Source organism: Zootoca vivipara, chromosome 4, assembly GCF_963506605.1.
Source record: "Zootoca vivipara chromosome 4, rZooViv1.1, whole genome shotgun sequence".
In the NCBI taxonomy this organism is placed as follows: domain Eukaryota; kingdom Metazoa; phylum Chordata; class Lepidosauria; order Squamata; family Lacertidae; genus Zootoca; species Zootoca vivipara.
In genome coordinates, this window is record NC_083279.1 from 64,489,628 (window position 1) to 64,510,939 (window position 21,312).

Here is a 21,312-nt window from a genome sequence, read left to right on the forward strand (position 1 = left end):
TTGGGCCCTGCTTTCCCCCCGAAGCCTTGCCAGTTCCCACCCTATATATTCGGTCCCCCCGAAGCCTTGCCAGTTCCCACCCTATATATCTGGGATGGGGAAGGAGCTCAGAGGTCTGCTAGTCCTGGGGGGCCATCCCCCCATGGCCTGGGAGGATACTGGGGACCCCCCCCCAAGCTGAGACCCTCAAAGAAGAAGAAGAAGATGGGGTGGCGCAGCGCAGGCGAGCGAGCCCCCCCCCCAGCTGCGACCCTGCGGCGGCTCCCCCGCCCTCAACGCCCCTCTCTCGGCAGGGGCAGCAAGGGAGAGTGACTGGGGGGGGCACATTGCAAAGAAGGAAACGGCAGCCAATGCCCGGAGAGGGCAATGCATGCAGGGGGAGCGGAGAGCTGTGCCGCCCCCCAAGGCAGCTCCATTCCTATTGCCGGAGGTGGGGGGCGGCGAGGAAGGGTCACTGCCGCTGGGTTACTCCTGCCACCGGCAATCCGGCGCAAACACCCGCATGCAGCTTCCTTGCAGCAGCCACGACCACCGCCTTCGGGCGCCGCCCCCCCACTCCTCCTTTGCGGGCTTCTGCCCGCCGAGGCTGAACTGGCTCCTGTCGGTGCACTTCCTCTCCCGGCCCAGGAGGAGTCTCAGTAGCAACTCCTAACTCAGGGGGGTAGGGGGGTGCGGAGGGGGCGATTCCCAGCCCGCGGCACCGACGATCGCAGTGCAGCCTACCGGGAGGCAGAGCGCGGCAGCAGCTGCAACCAATGCAGGGAGCCGCGTCTCCTTCGCTTGCCAGCCCAGCAGAACTCTTAGGCAGGAGAGGTTGCCGCCCAGCAGGGCTTTCCATTGGGAGGCGTGAAGGCTTTAGTGGGTGGGAATTGGTGCAAATGTAGGCAGGGCGGGCTGAGAGGAGCCGCCGCTGAGGAGCCGCAGCACCAGCAGCGTTTCCTCCCCCCCTCCCCTCCTGTGTCAACAAACGGGGCGCCTGCGCAGGGTAATTGCTTCCCTAGTCGGGCCCGCAGTTTTGCCTTCTAGGGGGGGGGCAGCTGCACCCCCTGCCCCATGCTGGGTACACCCATGTCCCCGACCACTGGTCCTGTTAGCTAGGGATCATGGGAGTTGTAGGCCAAAACATCTGGAGGGCCACAGTTTTGGGATGCCTGGTCTAGGGAGTGCCTTCCACCCCCCTCTGGCAAGATGATGATTTGCTAGGCCAGCAAATCGGGCCATATTCCTCTCTTCCTATTTGTGGGACTTGAATTGCCTACTGCCCTATAAAATTAGCTGCTAGATGCGGCCTCTACCAATGTGTCCACAGGTACCCTTCTTATGTGCCTTGGTGCCTCCCTCTGGCAGCTTCTCAGAAAAGTATGTCCACCTCCTGCGTTGAAGTCCCAATAAGAACCCTCCTTTTTACAGAACTGCTATTTGGTACTGGAAGGAAACTACAGGTAGCACTAACACAGAGCTAGCATTGGTGCTTCCTGTCAGAAGACTTTGTATGGATAAAGCAGGACAGGCCCTCAAGCCATATGACTGGCATTAAGCTAATGCCACATTTTCTTGCTGTGCCTGCTTCCCAGCTGAATACATTGCAGAAGCCAGCTTGACATCTGTGTTATTGAAGAGTCTGGTTTGATATAGCAGCATGTAGATTTTCATTGCTTCACGATCTCAATTTGTCACTGCAAAATTAGCAGCAACGAAAGTGTGTAGGACTGATTGATGCTTGTTTGAATAATAGCTATCTAAGGTATTTTTAAGGCAACGATCAGAACCATATTTAAGAGCCATTTAAGAGCCATTTCTTAATTTATTGCAATAGGTCCTTAAACCTAGAACATACAGCTGAGGAACAGCACTTGGTTGTCCAGGGGCCCAATGGCAATGATATCAGAATGCCAATTTCAAGGGGAAGAGCTTGGCAATTAATCTGTCAATACTACAAAAAACAATCCTTTGATTGATTTGATACTTTTATTATTTGTTTGCTTTGTGGGTTTATATTCTGCTCTTCAGCAGAAGGGCCACAGGGCAGGGCATATGTCCGGATTTTCCAGGGTCTCAATAACTTTTGGGATGTCCTGGTTTTTACTTTTTGAAATATGACAACTCTACAGCAAGCATTATACATAAATACAATGAAACCAGCATAAAAACTATGGGTCAGATTCCTCCATCTGTGTGAGCCCTGAGGAAGGATTTCTACTTGTGCAATGAGGCTTCCCCCTTCTCCTCACTCCATGTGCCCCAATGCCCCTCTCCCCCCCAAAAAGCAAATGGATCTGGTGAGCTTGAGAGACAACATGCAGGGAGAGGATATAATTCTGTCACAAGCGGGAATGCTTGTGCAGGTGGAACAACTGGACAAGCAGGATGTTCCACCCAATTCCACACTGGTGGCAGGAATGGTGGGGCGAGAGATTTGGCCTTCAGAAGTTGTTGTGCTACAATCCCCACCATTCTCATTGACACTGACTGGGATTGATGGGAGTGCAACAACATTTGGGAGGCCACACAGTACCCCACTCTTTGTTTAAGGAGTCAGATTTCCTGTATCTGTACAGTATTCAATTATTGCTTCTAGATTTGCTAAATTTGTATCCTGCCTTTCCACTGAATGGAGCGACCAAACGCACAAAAAGAAGGCACATTAAACACATCAATGAAGCCAAAACACTAGCCAGTTAAATTGCAGCATATTTGCAATGACCATAACACGTCAGCTTAGAAAGTCAAAGTATGATAGCTATGGCCAGATTTGCTCTGTCCAGTAAGGGACCAAGCTGGTGTGCTAGTGAAAGGCACTTTGTACTGGATACACTGTATATACCGGTACCACTTAAAGAGCAAGCACATTCTTGTTTCAGGAATTGCCATAGCTCAGTGGTGGAGCATATGCTTCACATGCAGAAGGTCCCAGGTTCAATCCCCAGTATCTCCAGGTAGGGCTGGGGATGTTCCTTGGCCAAAACGCTGGAGAGCTGCTACCAATCATAAACTATACTGAGTTAGATGGACCAATGGTCAACTTGGTGTAAGGCAGCTTCCTATGCTCCTATGTTGTAGAAACTCCATTTCTAGGGTTTGGTTCAAGCAGTTGCTTATGGAAACAAGTTTTAAAGGGCAGAAGTAGGATATTCTGTGGGTTTCCCTTTTTGTTCCCATTACGTGTGGCTGGGCCTGCTTACAATGGGATGGCCCAGCAGGACTTACACACCATGATGAGGCAGATGATTAAAGTGGATGTGGTGCCAAAACCAAGAACTGCACCAACAGAAGATACATACAGTATTGGCACATTTGTAGTTTTCACCCCTACACATCATATGAGATGCTGGGCTGCAGCCTTTGGCTCATGCCTAGCTGCTGCCACTGAAGAAGCATGCAATATTTCATATGGATCAAGTATGCCAATGCGTCATGTGAGCCCAGCTCTATGTTTAAGTGCAATGGATAGCTAGAACACACATATCTCGACACACACATTGGCTAAGATTCATGCTAAGATTGGGTAGCACATGAGTGTCAGGTGAGGCATTGGGCGAATGCAAATGATGCATATGTAACAGCTACACAACACCTCAGTCTCAATTTTAGCTTCTAGGGTTGCCGTTTTTCCAGATGTGAAAATCCAGACAAACAAAGTTATTGAGCTTTTTTGGGGTGATCACCTGCTCATCCCCACCCCAGCCCCCAGCCGGCTACTATTGCTGAGCCCCAAAATAGAGACTGAGCCACCCGTGCACATAACAGAGAATGAAACAAGAGCCATAGCTGCCAGTGCCGCCCACACCAGCGCCAGAGCCCAAAACTGAGCTAGGGCTGCCCGCACCTCAACCTGAACCGCTTGTGCACAAACACATTTTAACTCCCCCCCCCCTCAACAAACCTGGACATTTGCTTACAATTGTAAAAATATCCCTGGATAATAAGGTACTAGGCTTCAGCAAGTTGAAACCAAGACACTGCGCTCAGACTTCTCTTTCTGAACTGTTACCTTGGAATTGAGTGGTGCCTAGTGAAACATCCCGGGCTGCTTCCTTCCAGGAGCTTGAAGACAAAGCAGAGAGATAACTGGTAGCACCAGAATGATCCCTCTAATGGGTCCTTGCAAGGCAAACCACTAGTACTAAAAGTACTGTCTCTTCCTTCCGAAGTATATTAAGCTGTTGTTCAGGAAAGTGACTAAATCACAGTCAACAGGTCCTTCATTCAGGAGGAAATTGCATAGCCAACCAAAGGGTGAAAGGATATTGCTCATTCTTCTGGCAACCCAATGAGCAAATGCAATGAAGAGTACAACAAGATGGGAAGCTTAGAAAAGGCTGAAATGTAGCTGTTTGCTCAAAACCCGAGATGGTTGCTTTCCACAAGCATCCTCAAGGACTGTCCTCACTTTATTTTCGAAACAGAATTTTTAAAATGCTTAAGGGGAGCGGAGAGAGAAAATATGCATTGATGCCAAAGCTAACCACAAAGCCTGTTTATCATTGTGTGCAATTCTGTTCGACAGCAGTGTGATATTTGAGGACTTCTTTTGTCTAATTAAACAGAACATTTTTGTTTCCTTTCGTGTTGAAAAGTCATGCACCATTATTAGCTGGTGGAGAGTTCTGAATGCCAGTTTATTTGTGGCACCAAGTTTGTCCCCGCTGAAGTTATTGTGAAGGCTGAAAGGTTAACAAGAGTTGGCTGGAACCAAGCAGTTTGCCAGGTGTTATTCCCTGTGATGGATGGAGGGAGGCCAACTGAAAATTATCACTGCAACCCAAGTTACTGGCAACTCCTCATTTCAGAGCAGCAATGTTATTTGTGAAGATAAAGCTCTCCCCTCCCCCTCCCCCTGTTCTAGCTACAATAATTTGCAATAATTGCTAAGCAGCAGCAGTTTGCTCCCTTCAAATGTCTATGGCTTCCCGACAGCCAAAAGCATAATCCTTTATATTGGCCTCTTCTGTGCAGACCAACCTTAGACCACCTTTCTTTTGTTTTTGCCATGGCTGCTGCGGACAGCAGGGTGCAAGTCTTGCTGTTTCCAGAGGGGATTTTAAACCACCCTGTCTGTGCATATGAATGGTTGCAGTGAAATGCCATGATAAGGGCTGATCTGGCCCCTCAGCTAGGATCACAGAGGGCATCTCTGCAGGTGGGTTTATTTAGATGTTCAATGTGCTGATTCGGTGGATTTGATTGCTGCCAGGCACACAGCACATGTGGCATCTTGCTAAGCAGCACAGGGGACCATGTGCTTGGAGACAGACAGTAAAAGAGAAGAAAAAGAGTGTCACCCACACTACAGTGCTTTCCCCAAAGCACTAAATGTTTGGATATAAGATCTGGATATAAAGTCCTCCTGTACACCCTGTGAATCCAAAAGTCTAGCAGCTTGCCTTACCACTGCCCATGCTGTGATGCTTTTATGGATAAGGGAAACGCTTCAAATTCTAGGTCAGGCAATCCAAGACCCCTGTCAAGTATTACAGTCACTTACAGAATAATTCGGGATTATCTCCGATTAATGTTCACCCAGGTCACATTCAGTGCTTTGAATCTCTCATCCTCTCTTTCCTCTTCCCCTCCCTCTCTCTTTTTAAACTGTTTCAAAATCATCTTAAACTTTAGTAACTATATGTAACTTCTCACTGCATCTTGCAATACTGGCTTCATTTTTACATGCGCGTACTTAGGCACGCCAGGTATCTGTATCTTCCTGATTCCACATTCTACAAAAGTGAAAAGATGCATAATGGAATAGCCATTAAAATGACTAGAATTTTTAACCTATTGGCAGTATGCCTGTTTATAAAACTCTGAGGCGCACGAATTCCAAAAGCACTACACTGTCACTATTTTCCAAGTGGGATTTAATCTCATAACAGCAAGTTGTGCAATTAAAGTAGATTTGGCACTCTTATGCAACAAACCTTCAAAATATGACTTTTCTCTGGAAGGAACATGACTGGGAAATTAACTGGAAAGTTTGGTATAACCAATGCTTTTTTCTGGGGGTACCCAAAGGTACGCAGTACTGACACCATTTTTTTCCTAGAAGAAAAGCACATTAAAAGTGTGGCAGTTACTGTAACAACTTCATGATGAGTAAGAGCACCTTTTTTTTTCCTAGAAGAAAAGCACTGGGCATAACAACTGCTTGATGCTACAGCCTCTAAATTCCCTGCAAATACATCTTTGCTTTGCGATCAGCGCAATCATCAAGATCTCCCAGTGGGGGCAAACTGTTTTCATAAATGTCTAATTGCTGCACTTGCTTGCTAGTTGCCTTCACTTAGGAAAGTGCCATGTCTGAGCACTCAGCAGCCCATGAACTCGTGCATTTTTTCACATTGCGTGACTAGATACCCAAGGGCAGGAAGGCAACCCTCTCAAATGCATAACAAATGCACTCAGCTTGAAAGAGACATGGATGTTGTCATTGGCCTCTGGAATCAGCTTGTCAGATGTGGTGGGAAGAGGAAACAAAAAGCCTTGAGTGTGGAGAGAGAGGGGGAGAGATGGAGAGAGAAGTGCAAGTGTCACAGGAAATGTAACTGCTCAGTGTTTACTAACAATGTCAGATGCAGTTTGATGACTTTGATTTTTTTCATATTCACTCCAGTGATCAGAATGCTTTGCATTAAGAGTGGGAACCATAAAGCACTGGGGGTGGGGTGTTTTATCTTTTCTTCTTTGTCTCCCTTTTCCCTTTTTGCCAATTCACACTTAGAATCCGAAAGTCACTTATTAAATGGCTCTTGAATGTATGGGATTTCCCAAGCCCATCAGAAATCATTTTGCTACATCTCAAACACAAATGACAAGCATGCTTTTGAGGCTAGGACCCAGGTTAATACTACTTACTACTACTACTAATAATAATAATAATAATAATAATAATAATAATAATAATAATTTGCCTACCCTCCCAAAAGAGCCCGGAGCTCTGTTAGATTTAAAACATTTCAGAAATATGATATTAAAACATTTCTATATTAAAACATTTCAGAAATATGATATGATATTTGAAATGGTGCTGTTGTTTTTAATGCCCACCTCTACGAAACACCGTAGCCTTCTTCAAGCATTTTCATTGTCAACAACTCCATTACAATCTTTTGAGAAATGCAAAATCTGGTGGCTAAGTAAGTTCAAATCCACACATTAGTCTGACCGGTGTGGATCAGATAATTTCATATAGGAACCCAAATACTGAATTCCTCAAGCTTTTCTGGTTCTTGGGCTATTAAGAAATATACAGAAGCATAAACACTGCAGTCCTATAAACTGCATGCCTCTTAAGGTCAAATACATTTAAATAGAAAGACTGCAAATCCTATGCCTGAAAGTAAGCCCCATTCACCTCATTTGTACTTATTTCAGAGTAGGCATGCATAGGCATGCACTATAAAAGAGTTTGCACAGAGCTACCAAGGAATCACAAGCATGCTCTTCTTGTTTCTTGGCCCCTCACTCCTTCATTCCCTCTTCCTTTCCCCCCTCCCTTTCCTCCCAGTTTTCTTATCTATCCACCTATTCCATTTCTTCCTATTACCTTTGTTCATTTGTTTGTTCAATAACTAACCTAAAAATACAATGCAATATTATTAAACAAAAACTACATATTTTAACATTCAAGGGGTAGACACATGTAGCAGGAATCAAGGTGAACCAAGGTGAATTTACTCTAGAAGTCACCAGAGAAGAACAAACAGATATTGAAATCCAGCAAGAGAAAGCTGTATGTAAGCAGGTTGTTATGTAGTCTTCTGTTGCATCAGCAACTATAACTAGATGCCTACTAGCTCATAAGCCATGCATGCAACACTCAACAGATGGGAAATTAGGCTCATACACAGATGTGTTATGAATGCTTCCCAGCTGCATACCTAGATGCTGTCTAGCCAGTGTATGAAATGGACTGTGTCTTGCACTGCAGATGTAAATTTGCACCCCCTGATTCCCTCTGCTCTTTAGACCCAGTTAGCACAATTATTACCCCAGGTTCCGCTAGTTGCTTCCCACCCCTTGTTGCATATTGTCAGGGGATTGTTGTGGCTACTCTCAAGTAAAGACGCTCCAGTCCGCACTGTCTTTAAGAGTTTTATTGTGCATACTATTTACAGTGAAGAGATAACAGAAAACATGACCGCCTAGTCCAATTCAGAACCCGGCAATGGCTGCCACCTGCATTTTGGCCAGCATAAAAGCCTGGGCACCCTTTCACCCTATGTGTGGGCGCGCACCTCAATTCGGGCGCCGGAAGGAGAGGTCTCCTCTCTTGCTGGGGCGGTGCCTGAGCTCTGATGTCTCGCTGAGTCCCTCATCCGCTGACCCTTGACCAGAGCAGTGCCAGGGCTCTGACACATCTCTGAGCCCTCTCTCCAAACCACTCCATTCCTCATTCCCTCTTCCTGACTTGCAGCACGGGGGGGGGGGGGGAGGCTCCCTGTAGGGAGTCCCCCTGACACATATGATAATCTCAAGACCAAGGCCAACTTCTTCCTGAAAAATCCCTAACTATTCATAGGGTGCAACCAACTCTGAGGTCTTTCCATCAATGGTTTACTAATAGTATGGGACAAATGGGACAGTGAAACACAGAGATTTCTGAGTGGCACCATTGCAATTCCTGGTACTCTTTAGGTATGAAAAACCCAGGACTCTCCTGGTACTGGGTTTTCATACCTAAAGTTCATCTTCAGCTCTTCATTTCCCCCTTTCCCTGGCTTTCGGCAATCTCTATTCCTGCTCGTGACAGAAGCAGCCACTGCATCTTTCTTCTATCCCTGTGATTTAACTAAATTTCACATCAAAACAGCAGCTAGGGAAAATAAACCCTCAATACCAAGAGAGAAAAGTTCATTGCCATTCACCAGTATCCTTCCACTAATACTTACAATGTTTCTTTGAGTGATGAATGCCATCATGTGGCTGAGCTGGGTAACGTTCTATCAGCCTTCGGCTTGGTGGTGCTAATGCTTCTGCAATTAGTAAACATGGCCTGATTGTGGGAATATATATCTGAAAGCGTGGGCCAGAAATCACCAAAGCTTTTGCTCCAGGAGGAGCACCTGCTTGACTGGCAATAATAGCTCCTACTCAACTTTAAAGCTACCGACAGACTTAATAACAGGCATCATGTTAGCTGCTCTCGATAATGATATTGCCTGCTACAAAAATAGAACCCTGAATGTCTCTGCAGTATTTCTCAGCCAGCTCTATATTTCTAATATGTTCCTTTAAAAAGAACTAGGCAGTATTATATCCCCATGAGTCAGAGAAGAACTCGGTCCTGTTTATAACTGCTGAGAGGGAAAAGGAGAGGGGGGGAGCTCACTGCCCACATCACCAAATGAATCAACCTGATTAGCTGTCGAGCACAGAACTGCTGAGGGTCTAACATGGAGCGGTCACCTTTACACATAACGGCACAGGATAATTACAATTTCAAAAACATTTAGACACTTATACCGAAGGAGCAAATCCAGTCATTTTCTTGAGCGTTGCTTAACACAATTTCATGCCCTCCCAGCCTGGCTGAGCAGCATTATCTGCTCCTGTCTCGCGACGAAGGCAAGGTAAGCGATTAAAGCTGGCAGAACGGGCAAGTCCTAAACATCACTGGCTTGGAGGTGCTGAAAACTGCAAATAGACTTTGGACTGTTATTCAGGCAGAGGCTGGGCTGGAGAAAGCAGCTAGATGCCGTGTCTGCTTGGGTGAACATACCCATTTTCTGGGTTCCAGGGGCCAAAGATGCCCAACAGAACCCAGTTCCTGCTTAGCACTAGGCCCCATCCACCTCTCTCACAAGGACATATAATTTATGAGTCACATTTTTGCACCCAAGGGCCTCAAAGCAGGGTGTGTGCAATATATATATATATATATATATATATATATATATATATATATATATAACCACAGCCTTTAGCAGAAAGCATTGCCTTTAACAGAAAACTAAAGTACATCAAGTCATTGGGATATTTGCACATATGCAATAAATAAACCTTTTCATTATGAGGAACCTCAGAGGTCAGATACATTTCTCTCCATCTAACCCTCAGGACTCTCCTCCCAGGCCACACTCCTCACCAGCTCTGCTTGCAACCCTCCTTGGAAGCAAGAAATGCTTTTAAAAATATAATTTACTATTGCTGTATGTCCAGCCTGGCCTAGGTCCAGTAATGACCCTTTAAAAGCATTTCTGTATAGGCAAGCCTACCCAGACATGTAGAATGTTGACATGTGTTTTCATCCATGTCTTTTAGTTTATAGTTGATTTTAATCATTATTTTTTAAAAAAAATGTTTTAAATAATTGTTTTTAACTGTTTTGCTTGTTTGTTTGTTTTTGCTAATGGTATGATTATTTTATTCTTTTTGTAAACAGCTTTGAAGTTCGCTCATGGTGGGGGGTGTCGTGGGGTTTTGTGTGTGTTTTTGTGTTCATCTTCAATGAAGCTCCTATGTTAAGATCTATAGGAATGAATCAGAAAGACGTAGTACTGCGGTGGATGCCTGCCTTCCACATGTACATCCTTTCTGGTTGCAGCCTGAGTACACTGGCTGCATGCGTTGCTGACAAGGTAAAGGTAAAAGGTAAAGGGGCCCCTGACCATCAGGTCCAGTCGTGTCCGACTCTGGGGTTGCGGCGCTCATCTCGCTCTATAGGCCGAGGGAGCTGGCGTTTGTCCACAGACAGCTTCTGGGTCATGTGGCCAGCATGACAAAGCTGCTTCTGGAGAACCAGAGCAGCACACGGAAACGCCGTTTACCTTCCCGCCAGAGTGGTCCCTATTTATCTACTTGCACTTTTGATGTGCTTTCGAACTGCTAGGTGGGCAGGAGCTGGGACCGAGCAACGGGAGCTCACCCCGTTACAGGGATTCGAACCGCCGACCTTCTGATCAGCAAGCCCTAGACTCTGTGGTTTAACCCACAGCGCCACGTGGGTCCCCTGAGTGCACTGGCTGCATGCGTTGCTGACAAAGTGCAGATCAAAACATCACAAGTCTAATTTTTGACCCTAACCCACCACCCCCAACCTTGAAAGTCCTACAAACACATAAACTGAGAGTAAGAGGAGACAGTTGTATCTTTGTTTCCCCAGGCACTGCAGGCATCTGCATGCTGTAAAATTTGAAAATCGCCATAACTGTTGAGAAATCCTGAGCCCAGCAGGTCTGTGCTTGAGGCGAGGAAAGGCTTTGTGCCAATTTTGTTATCACCTCCTTTTCAGGGCCGCTTTGAGTACAAGGGTGATCGGAACTGTGCTTCTTTCCCTGGCCCCAATATGTGATCTAGATGAGAAACTAAAGAATTAGTGGCACAATGCCAGTTAGGATTACACATGAAAACCAAGAAAAAAATTCTCCTGCTGCGGTAATCTTTTGTTAACCAACCATTACGTCAATTTGAGACCCTTGGATCTAACAGAGTGCATTTAGAATTACCGTTGAGATGCATCTAAAGGCTGAAACTAAACTGTGGGTGAAAACCCATTAGCCCCTTTGTAGACAAACCACAAAATTAATTGCACAAAGTGTCCCAGCATTAAACATATACTGGAGGATGGTATTTTTTACAAATGCAGTCTATTGTCATAATTTTCAGTGGCACTATACTGTTGTGTTTCTTCATAGCTAAAGGAGGGATAGGAAACATTTCCAATTGCAGGCCAGGGGTGCCAACCTGAATAAAATATTGGGGGGAGGGCAGGTAAGCCCCACTGCACATAATCAATCACATGAAGTGATGTACATGCACCATTTGAATGGTAATACCCCTCAACTTTGGGGGGCCCAGCCCCCTCAAATATTTTACTGGGAGGAGTGAAAAGACCTTAGCCTCTGGGAGTTGGCTGCTATATTTCAGGCTGAGACCTTCCCTAAGGTGTGAGATGCACTTGAACAACCATGAGCCTATTTTGAGTCAAATCAACTCCTTGGGTCTGTGTGTATGTCTCTAGCAGTTACATAGTCTTCATTTCAGTGTTCCATAGATGGGAGGCAATTTTGCCAGGGGAGGGAGCAAATTGTTGTGCTATCCAGCTCTCAGAACTCTCCCCAGGCCACAGCCATCACTGGCTCTGCTTTGCACTGCAAGTGGTTTTGCCGGATGAGAATGTGTCCTTGGATTCTGATAATACCAAATGCTTCTTTGGATGATAGCGTGTATAGAAAGCAGTCTACTGTAAAATATACATGTTAGGCCCACTTTTCTCTGGTCCCACCCACAACTGGCATGCTGCCCTCAGAAGGTGGCACAGAAGGGAATGAGGCCCTTGGACTAAGAAAGGTGTCCCCCCACTGTATTCTCTAGTTTGCATTTTGTTTCATGCCTGCTGCCTACTTACAGGCAACCTCTGCAGGGCTACTGAAATCAATGAATGTGACTAAGTCAGGGATCCATTAATTTTAATGGGCTTACTCTGAGGAAAACTTAGTTGAATGCCATTGGGCCATTCTGAGTAAAGGGAGATGGTCTAAATTACGATGGCGTAAGTTAAGCTTCATCCTGAGCCCATTCAGGAGGGCCTCGGAGGGGCAAATGTAGGTGGAGGCATTCCCAACCTGGAAGAATGTGGAGAACCACCAAAACACGGAGAGGAGACATCACCATGGGCATTGCACTCTAACCTTTTGACATGCATGAGGGTTCCCAGGCACCCTTATATTCTCCACTCTCAGGCTATGCAATAAATCAGTTTCAGTCTCCTCTCACTCCTTATATATAGGTGTGGATTAAAGTAAATGTCAAGAGGGCTTTAAACAAAGTGCAGTCAAACTGCTCATGAGTGTCTGTTGTCTCCCACTGCTCCAGATGTAAGGGAAAAACCATTTTAGGCATCAGAACAAAATAGTGGATAACATTGTCTTTCATTAAGATTCATGTATTCAATAAGGGGTTCCATATATCTTTCATTTTATTCCATAGCTTATATTTAACGTTACCTTTTAGTATGTTATTGTCTGCCTTATTGTCATGGTCCATTCTGCTTCAGGAAATGATAATTTATCCCTCCATTGCCCTTAATATGAAACAGTAGGGACATTAATCAGCTGCCTATTAGGCAGTGTTCTCCTACTGCTCTGTTTCACCGGATTTTCATTTAAAGGCAAAAAATACAACTACAGTACATTAATTTTAATAATTCTGAAAATGTTTTCACAGCATCTTACCTGTGTGTGTTTTGGTATAGGGCCTTTCCCCGAAGCAATTATTGCTGTATTGGGCTCAAAAAGAAAACAAAATAAGGGGTCATCTTTTAAGGTAAGCTTCTATTGGTGTAAATATATGCCAGCTTTTGATGGACGATAAGAGGAACTCGTTGTACCTCTTTTAATTTACACAACAGTCCTCAATGTTGTGGATGCAGCTTTAGTAGGGGCCATCTGTCTTGGACTGTGGTCAAGAGGATTAGAGGCTTTACGCAGACATCTTTGGCATATCAAATTTTGTATGCCACACACATTTCAGAGACAAAAATATAGATACTAGTGGTGCTGTTATTATATGGAAATAAAGATGGCTGCATCCACAGAGGGTCTTGCTAGTCCGTCCCTCCTTCCACCCTCCCCAAATTTGGGAGAGGACTAAAAAGAATTACTTCATTGCAGTTGTAGTCCAGTATAGTCCTAAACTGCCTCCTAACTCAGCCAATCCCTCATTCTGCATAATGCATAGTATGATACTCACTGGCAGTGATTCTCTAATATGTTTCTGGATCAGCTATTTTGGCTCCTAGATATCACTGGGCAATTTCTCTGCCGCCATAATACATGTTGCTGTTTTTTTAAAAAAAAAACAACCCTTTGAACTCCCATACACTGCAGAAATACTTAGGCTTTTTGAATGTGTGATTCATCAATCCTATTTTCCGCTCAATACTTCTGTGCAAATAATGTGTGGTCCCAAGAGCAGAGCAGTGTACACTAAATTGGCTCACTTGCAAGAAAGCTAAGCCAGGACCCAATATAGTAGGCCTAATGTGAGTGGCTTGGGATGTTTGGTTTTGTAGCTATTTTGTTCAACACAAAGGTTCAATTTCCTCAACAAATGATAGACACTGCCTCCAGAATTGTGGAACTCTGGTCTCAATGGAGCCCTGTGTTATTATAACATAAAAATGGTTATTAAGCTGTCAGTAGGTTAATAGTTTCATCTTAATAATGATAGATGACACACATTTCAGTTGCCCACCAAAGTCCCACAATGGGGTTTAAAATATTTTCCTTTTGGCTTACCGTTCATTTCTCACAAAAATGTAAGGACAATGTTCTTGCTAATGCATATAGGTTTCTTGTCATAACAGCTGCTTTTCCATTGCTGGGTCTGGCTGATTAATTGATCTAATTTTATCGACAAAATTAAACACTCTCCTTTCTCTAGATAGGTATTTAAAGAAGCCACTTGGATACCTAAGGGCCTAAATTTGCTTACAGTTCTGCCTCCTAGTCAGTCTTGCTATTTTTGAAATGGTTCCCCCTTTGAAAGATTCCCTCCAATATCAAGGTTATTTATCTTCATTCCATTTCAAAATAAAAACATAGCTTGTGAATATTTTTAGAAAGATTAATCAGATTAATTCATATCAAAGCTCGAGGCATTCAAAAAAGATGGTGGCACTTGCTTTCATATCTTAGGAAGGCTGGCCAACTGGCAAGTGTAAAGGATTTACTATTCTTGATCTTTTACAAAGCTCTTTGTAAAACTGAAGCTTGATCCTATGAATTCAAAGAAAGGCCCATTGAACCCAGTGGTGTTTACCTGCAAGCAAACATAGCTAGCATCAGAATGTTTGAGTACAATTCTAATACTGTAGTCCTATGCACACACCTGGAAGTAAGTTCCATGAACTCATTGTTGACATGTATATTACTGCACTGTAAAGGAAATGAATTATATTGAAATCAGTGGGACATATAATCATATATATATATAAATGTAGGCATTGCGTGCGTAGAGGTCACAGCCTTTCTCCACTGAACTGTAATGTAACAAATTTGGCCACAACGTTCCATGCCCATCAGTGAGGGATCTGGCATAATTTTTTTTCCCCAAAAGCAAACCTTGCATACCTAAAATAATGATTAAACATACAAAAAAGTGACACCGAAATTAGACATCACTAGCAGAAGCTCTGAAGACTCCAGCAGCATCCAATAGAAAGGCAGATCGGCCACTGCTGCCTCGAAAGCCGCACCACCAGATGCATAGCTGCCAAGTTATCCCTTTTTTACAGGGATTTTCCCTTATGCTGAATAGGCTTCCTCGCGAGAAAAGGGAAAACTTGGCAGCTATGACCAGATGACATCACAAAATTCCACAGCAACCAACTGAAAACAGGCCTTTTGCAGCAACAAGGCCCAACATTGCCAAGTGGAGGTAGGGGCCTGCCTGAGGGGGTGGGGGGGCGGATAGGGGGCAGGGATAGGTAATGGGTCGGAACAGGGTGGGGGGAGACACAGGGATGAAACCTGCCCTCTCCACAGTATCTTGCCTCAGCTTTGCAGACTAGGCTGAGTGGATTTAGGGGCCTGCCTGGGTGGGGGATTGGGGGGGGGCTGAATAGACTGCAGCATAGAATCAACTGAATATGTGCCTTTTGCAGGGCCGTGCCTTTGGGTAGAATAAATGTTATTTCACATAACACACGTGGGTAGGGGAGTCAGGGTTGGGACAGGGCAAAATTTTACAGAACACGCGCATTGGGGAAATGATTGTGTGCAAAATGAATGGGTCACAGGGATAATCTGGTGGGGGGTGGATGGAAGAGAAGAGGGAAATAACAGGGATATGTGGGAGGGTTAGGGGAAGGAGAGGGGGGAAATCACAGGAATAAGCCGGGGTGGGGGGAAGAGGGGCATAATAGGTCATAGATCAGGAGAGAGTTGGGGGATTCACAGGGATGAGGGAGGGGGAGGAGTGGGGGAATCACAGGGATACGTGATGGATCGGCACAGGGTAGGGGAAATCACACAAATAACCCACAGCAACGCGTGGCAGGGCCAGCTAGTATGACTATAAAAGTTCTAGCTACCTCACCATCAAATCAGTCTTGTGTAACTAAAACACAATGCCTTAATTTTACAGGCAGAAATTGAGAGTAAGAAATAGTGACTCTGAAGTGCAATAGTGACTCCATAGTCCAATAGTGACTGTGCAAGTCATCCAAGACCAAGCTAGAATTTGAATGTAGGCTTCTCCCCATGTCTATCTAATGGATTAGGATCTTCAACCTGTGGTCCTCCAGAAGCTGCTATACTCCCGACTCCCATCACACCCAGCTGTTATGGCTGATGTTCAGGGATGATGGGTGAAGTTGATGTTCAGCGACATCTGGAAGGCCACAGGTTTCTCACCCCTGTACTAGATGCTAGTAGAGTCAAAGGATCAAATTTGTCAAATATTAGGAGGTTTTTGGGCATCCTTATATCACCTGCATATTGTAACTGGAATAATAGAACTTCTGAACTAGATCCACAAAATTAAAATCATCCAGGTATGGCCTAACATTAAAAGCAACCCTTGTTGGAACAAAAACAGAAAACAAGAAGTCCAGTTATACATAGCCCTAATTGCCCGATTACCGTATTTCTTGTGTCTCATAACCGGGCAATGAGTTTGTGACCATGATTGCTCCATTTTGGTCCATGCAAAGGACCACCGCTGATGATGCTGATGCTGGAAAAGCAACAATTAATTTGTTCATAAAAAAACATATTCCCCTTTTTATTTTTGACTCTCTTGGGTGCAGGAATTTAACCCCAGTTATTTACAAAGAAGGGCTTTTTCGCTAGCTAGGTTCAATTCTAATCCCTCTAACCTCCGCTGGGGTAGGTTTGTGGGGATGGCAGAAGGAGATAGGATCTGCCCATGTGATGCCCACCTGGTGGAAACTCTAACTCACATGGTCCTCAATTGTAGAATGTATGGTGATCTCCACCAACAATTCCTAGACCATCTATGTATCCCAATATGGAAACCGGAGACAGAGGTTATACGCTTCCTATTACACGGGAGAGATCAGGAGCTCACCAAGACAGTAGCTAAATTCCTCTATTTGATCTTTTGCCGCCGAAGTACATTACAGGACCCTGCCCTTGTTGGAGACCCACAGAGATGAAATAGATGGTTGGCCCCTCTTCCCTTTGGCAAGTGACTGTGCTGATGATATGGCAAAGAGATCGTCCTGTCCTATTTACTTTGAATGTTTGTAAGTGATGCCAATAAAGGTTTTGATACTGATACTGATAATTTGTTCATGGCAGTAAACTAATTTACATACCATGGCAATAAGAAACACATAACTATTATACATAAAACAGAATAAAGTCACAGGCTGCTCTCCAAAGATAACTCTTCAAATAATATTTCCAAAGGATTTCCACTATGAAGAGAGATCAAGCATTTATTCTTCTGCCATCTACTAAATTATCCATGTGCCTGGCAGCATCGTTATTCCTAACACAATTACTCATAAGCTATTATCAGGATCAAGAATTTAGGAAGTACAATGCAAAGTGCTTATAGAATCTTTCATAGTACCTTTTTTTTCAGCCCGGGTCATTGTGCTGTAACAGGATGCATACTACAGAAAGACAGTTATGTAGGATGACATAAATGCACCGTTAAGCTCTTCTAACCCATTGGTTTCAATGGAGAATAAGTGCACTCAACAGCCTCTGGATCAAGTGTACTCTGTACTATTGACAAAGGAGGCTGAATAGAAAGCAGCACAGATTAGATACAAAGCCTGAAACAAAGCTGGCTTAATAGTTTAATTGTAGGTGTAGGGTGCTGATTTTCATCAGGACTGCATTGCTTAGGAAGGGCAGTTAACTCCCCCTCTCCCCTACTGGGAAGCTAATGAAAATAACCTCCCCATAAGTTGCAATTGGCTTTACCAATTGGGAGGGCTCGTATTGACTCCCATAGGACGAAGAGTTATTAAGGCTAATTGCAAGGTGTTTTTTTTATTGGAATCATGGCTGTGAACTCCTTGCATATTACAGTTTGTATGTAAATTACACACACACACTTTATACAGCCTGAAATAGCTGCTATCTATGCAGTTAGCGCAACATCCAATATGACCCTATGCTTACAACAAGAATGGATATGGTCTGCATTCTCCTCTGCTGCATAATACTCCAGACAGATGGCCTTGGGGTATCTGAACCCAGGTTTGTGATTTGCCTCTCCCAGAGTTACTGCTTGGTTATAGCTTGTGTTTTGTCTGAAGCAAGACCAGGTTCAGACGACAGGCGAAGCCAAGTCATGGCTTAGCTCCCAGCAGCAGAAGAGCAACAGGACTGTAGGAGGAGCTGAGTGGCCAAGATTTCCTCTTCAGGAGCCTGCACTGTTGCACCAGACTAAGCCCTGTTTTGGCTTAGCATTACATGAGAACCAGGTCTCTGAGAACAGGATGCTGGACTTGCTGGGCCTTTGGGCTGATCTAGCAGATCTCCTATAATGTCCTTGCACTGTAGCCCTTATCAGATATGCGCCTGACCCTCATTCATTTATGGTAAGATCCGAAAGAGCCCCTAAGTGTACATGAAGCTCTTTCCATGCAGTCAAGAATGGCCACTTACCCCCTCTTGGGTGGGCAACTGTTGTAGCCCCTCATGGATTGGTCACAGTCCCTGGCAGCTGGGCCACACAGTTTTCGCTGGCTGCTGATAATCTCTCCAACCAGCTGCGCTGCAGGGCAGGACTGCCCACCAAAATCCTGAATTCAAACAGGCCAATCACAACTTTTGGCACTTAAGCCACTGGGTGGAATCCTAGTCATCAAGCTTTTAGGTGAAATGGTGCATCACCCAGATCTGAACAAGCATTGTATTCAGATACCCTGTTAGAGGGGTCTTGGTAGAAGTCTCTGTCCATTAGCCAAATGTGTAGCAGATGGGCCATAGAGCTTCCAGCAGTGGCCTAGCAGGGCCACCTCAGTAGCTTGGTGTCTTGCAGAGGCCATACTCCTTGGCACAACCCTGTCAAAAGTTTCAGCCCTCTGGCAGGAGGCTACATCATATATATAACCAATGCCTGAGCCAAAATCCACCTAACTCTGGAATCTATGAAGTTGTGGCCATTTTTAGCCCAGATGGTTGCCAGCTTCAGTTTGTTCATTTCACCTTAGCTATAGCCACTGCACAGGGAGGGTGGCGCTGTGACTGGGACCACAATTCTGCTTTTTCAGGGATTCTAGCTGCATGAAGAAAGGCCTCTGTTTGTATCATAAATGTGTAGATGTCAAGCACATGTGATCTCACTCCCTTCTCCTTCCACTATATAGTCCGGACAGGTGAGGTAGTGTATAGAACAAGTAAGCATAAAGAAGGTCTTGAGGAAGAATTTTATGGAACCTAAAACATGTGGGTGGGGGTGGTTCTGTTTTCCCTGCACTCCCTAAATTGCTCCCCTGGACTGGAGCAGACAAACAGCAACAATGCTATCACTTGCAGCAAGGTTGCGCCCTTCTCATGTATGCAATGTAGATGGAATATTACACTTCACCAAAAACAGAGGATTTGTGTGGCTGGACTGGGGCATGCTTTGATTGATCATACAGAAAAGTCCTGTGCCTAATTAGCTTTTGTGGATACACATTAACATCACTGGTCCTTCAAATATAGATTTTTTTCAAGTTGGATAATCAGACACTGCAGTTATTTCTGCCATCAAATTAGATTTTCTGCAGGAAGTCTCTCTTTTTCAAAGTGAATGTATTGATTGTAAGTGTGAGAGTAATAACCCAGGAGATGCAAGCTTTCTGATTATTTTGGGAATGGCTTGCGATGTGCACCATGCTGGAGCAAAGACTTCCCTATTGTGCTTTCACAATCTGCCTCCATCATGCCCTATGGGAGCCAAGGATTATTCAGTCATAAAGCTCTGTCAGGCTTTGGTTTTCCTGCTGGGCTTACCAACAAGCAAACCAATTAGTTAAATCAGTGGATGACTTGGCTGCTGGGGGATGAACTGGAGTTAAGCATCAACATGAGTTGGAACTGGTGATGGACCACAAGGCAGATAATATATTACTCTCGGTTATTGTGGGATAACCAGCCTCATATAACCAACATACTTAAGTTTAATTAATGCATGGAGGGATTACTACCATAGAGTAAGATGTCCTGCCAGGCTTAGCTATGCACACTTTCCTTACCTTGGGAGGAAATAGGTAATCAGGCTTATTGTCTTCCCTAGTCTACCTGAGAAGCTCAGTGTGTGAAGAGCCTATGCTGGTTGCTCTAGATCTAGGACATACCACATGGCTCTCACAAGCCACTCTTGAGTTCCTTTACCAATAATTTAGGAACTTTTACAACTGTAACTAGGTCAATCAAACTAAGCAGCCAATCAAAACAAGTCCGAATTTTGCTGAATATGTCCGGTTTGTGACCAAGGGAGTGAAAATTGGTACATTCTGTTATTTCCTTTACCCATTTAAAAATAACAGAAATTAAGCACAGGGGTGACCAACCTTTTTGGGCTTATGGGCATGTTTATAAACTGGAGAAAGTGACACACAGAGAGAGGTCCACTTGACCCAGCAAGACACACACACTGCAACCAACCACACTCTGGGCCCTATGGTATCTCGTAGCACCAGCAAAAATAAAATGCCTGCTTACATGATGCTGACAAGAAGCTTTGCTCATATGCAATGTAAAAGAATGAAACTTTACTGTCTCCCCTTTTGCTCTTCTCTCTCGTTCCACTTCTCTTTTCCCTCAACCCCATATTGCCTATAAGAGTAATGTCTTACTTTGAATATGACTGACTTGTTTGAATGATTCTTTGACTTGAAAACAGATTCTGTATGTTCTACTGTCACTCAAGAAAATCTTTTAATAAAAATATTTTTTTAAAAAAACAAAACAAAACCTGGGCCTTGACCATCGGCACTTCATGTTTATCTCTGTACCATAAAAAGTTTCAGCTGCCAATCCCTGTATATCAAACGGCTGCTAAAGGCACAACTACAGAGGCCAGGTGGGCAGCTGGCAATATTGTTAGCTACACAGTGATAATTTAGAGTATATTTAAATTATCAATCCCTTTCTCCTCCTCCCTTCCTTTCCTTATGTTTGATTTCACACATAACAAATGGAATAATCAGCCCTCCCACTCATTTTCTGCTACAGTTTCATGCCTGAAAGGATATGAGTCATCATTAGGTGACCTTTTAAAAGCAGCACAAAGGAAGCCATAGGTCACATAAAATCAGTGTACATGGACAAGTGACGTAGTTTAGATACCACCCACAAGCGATATGGAAAGCTTTCCTGATAAACACCCCCCTCCCCC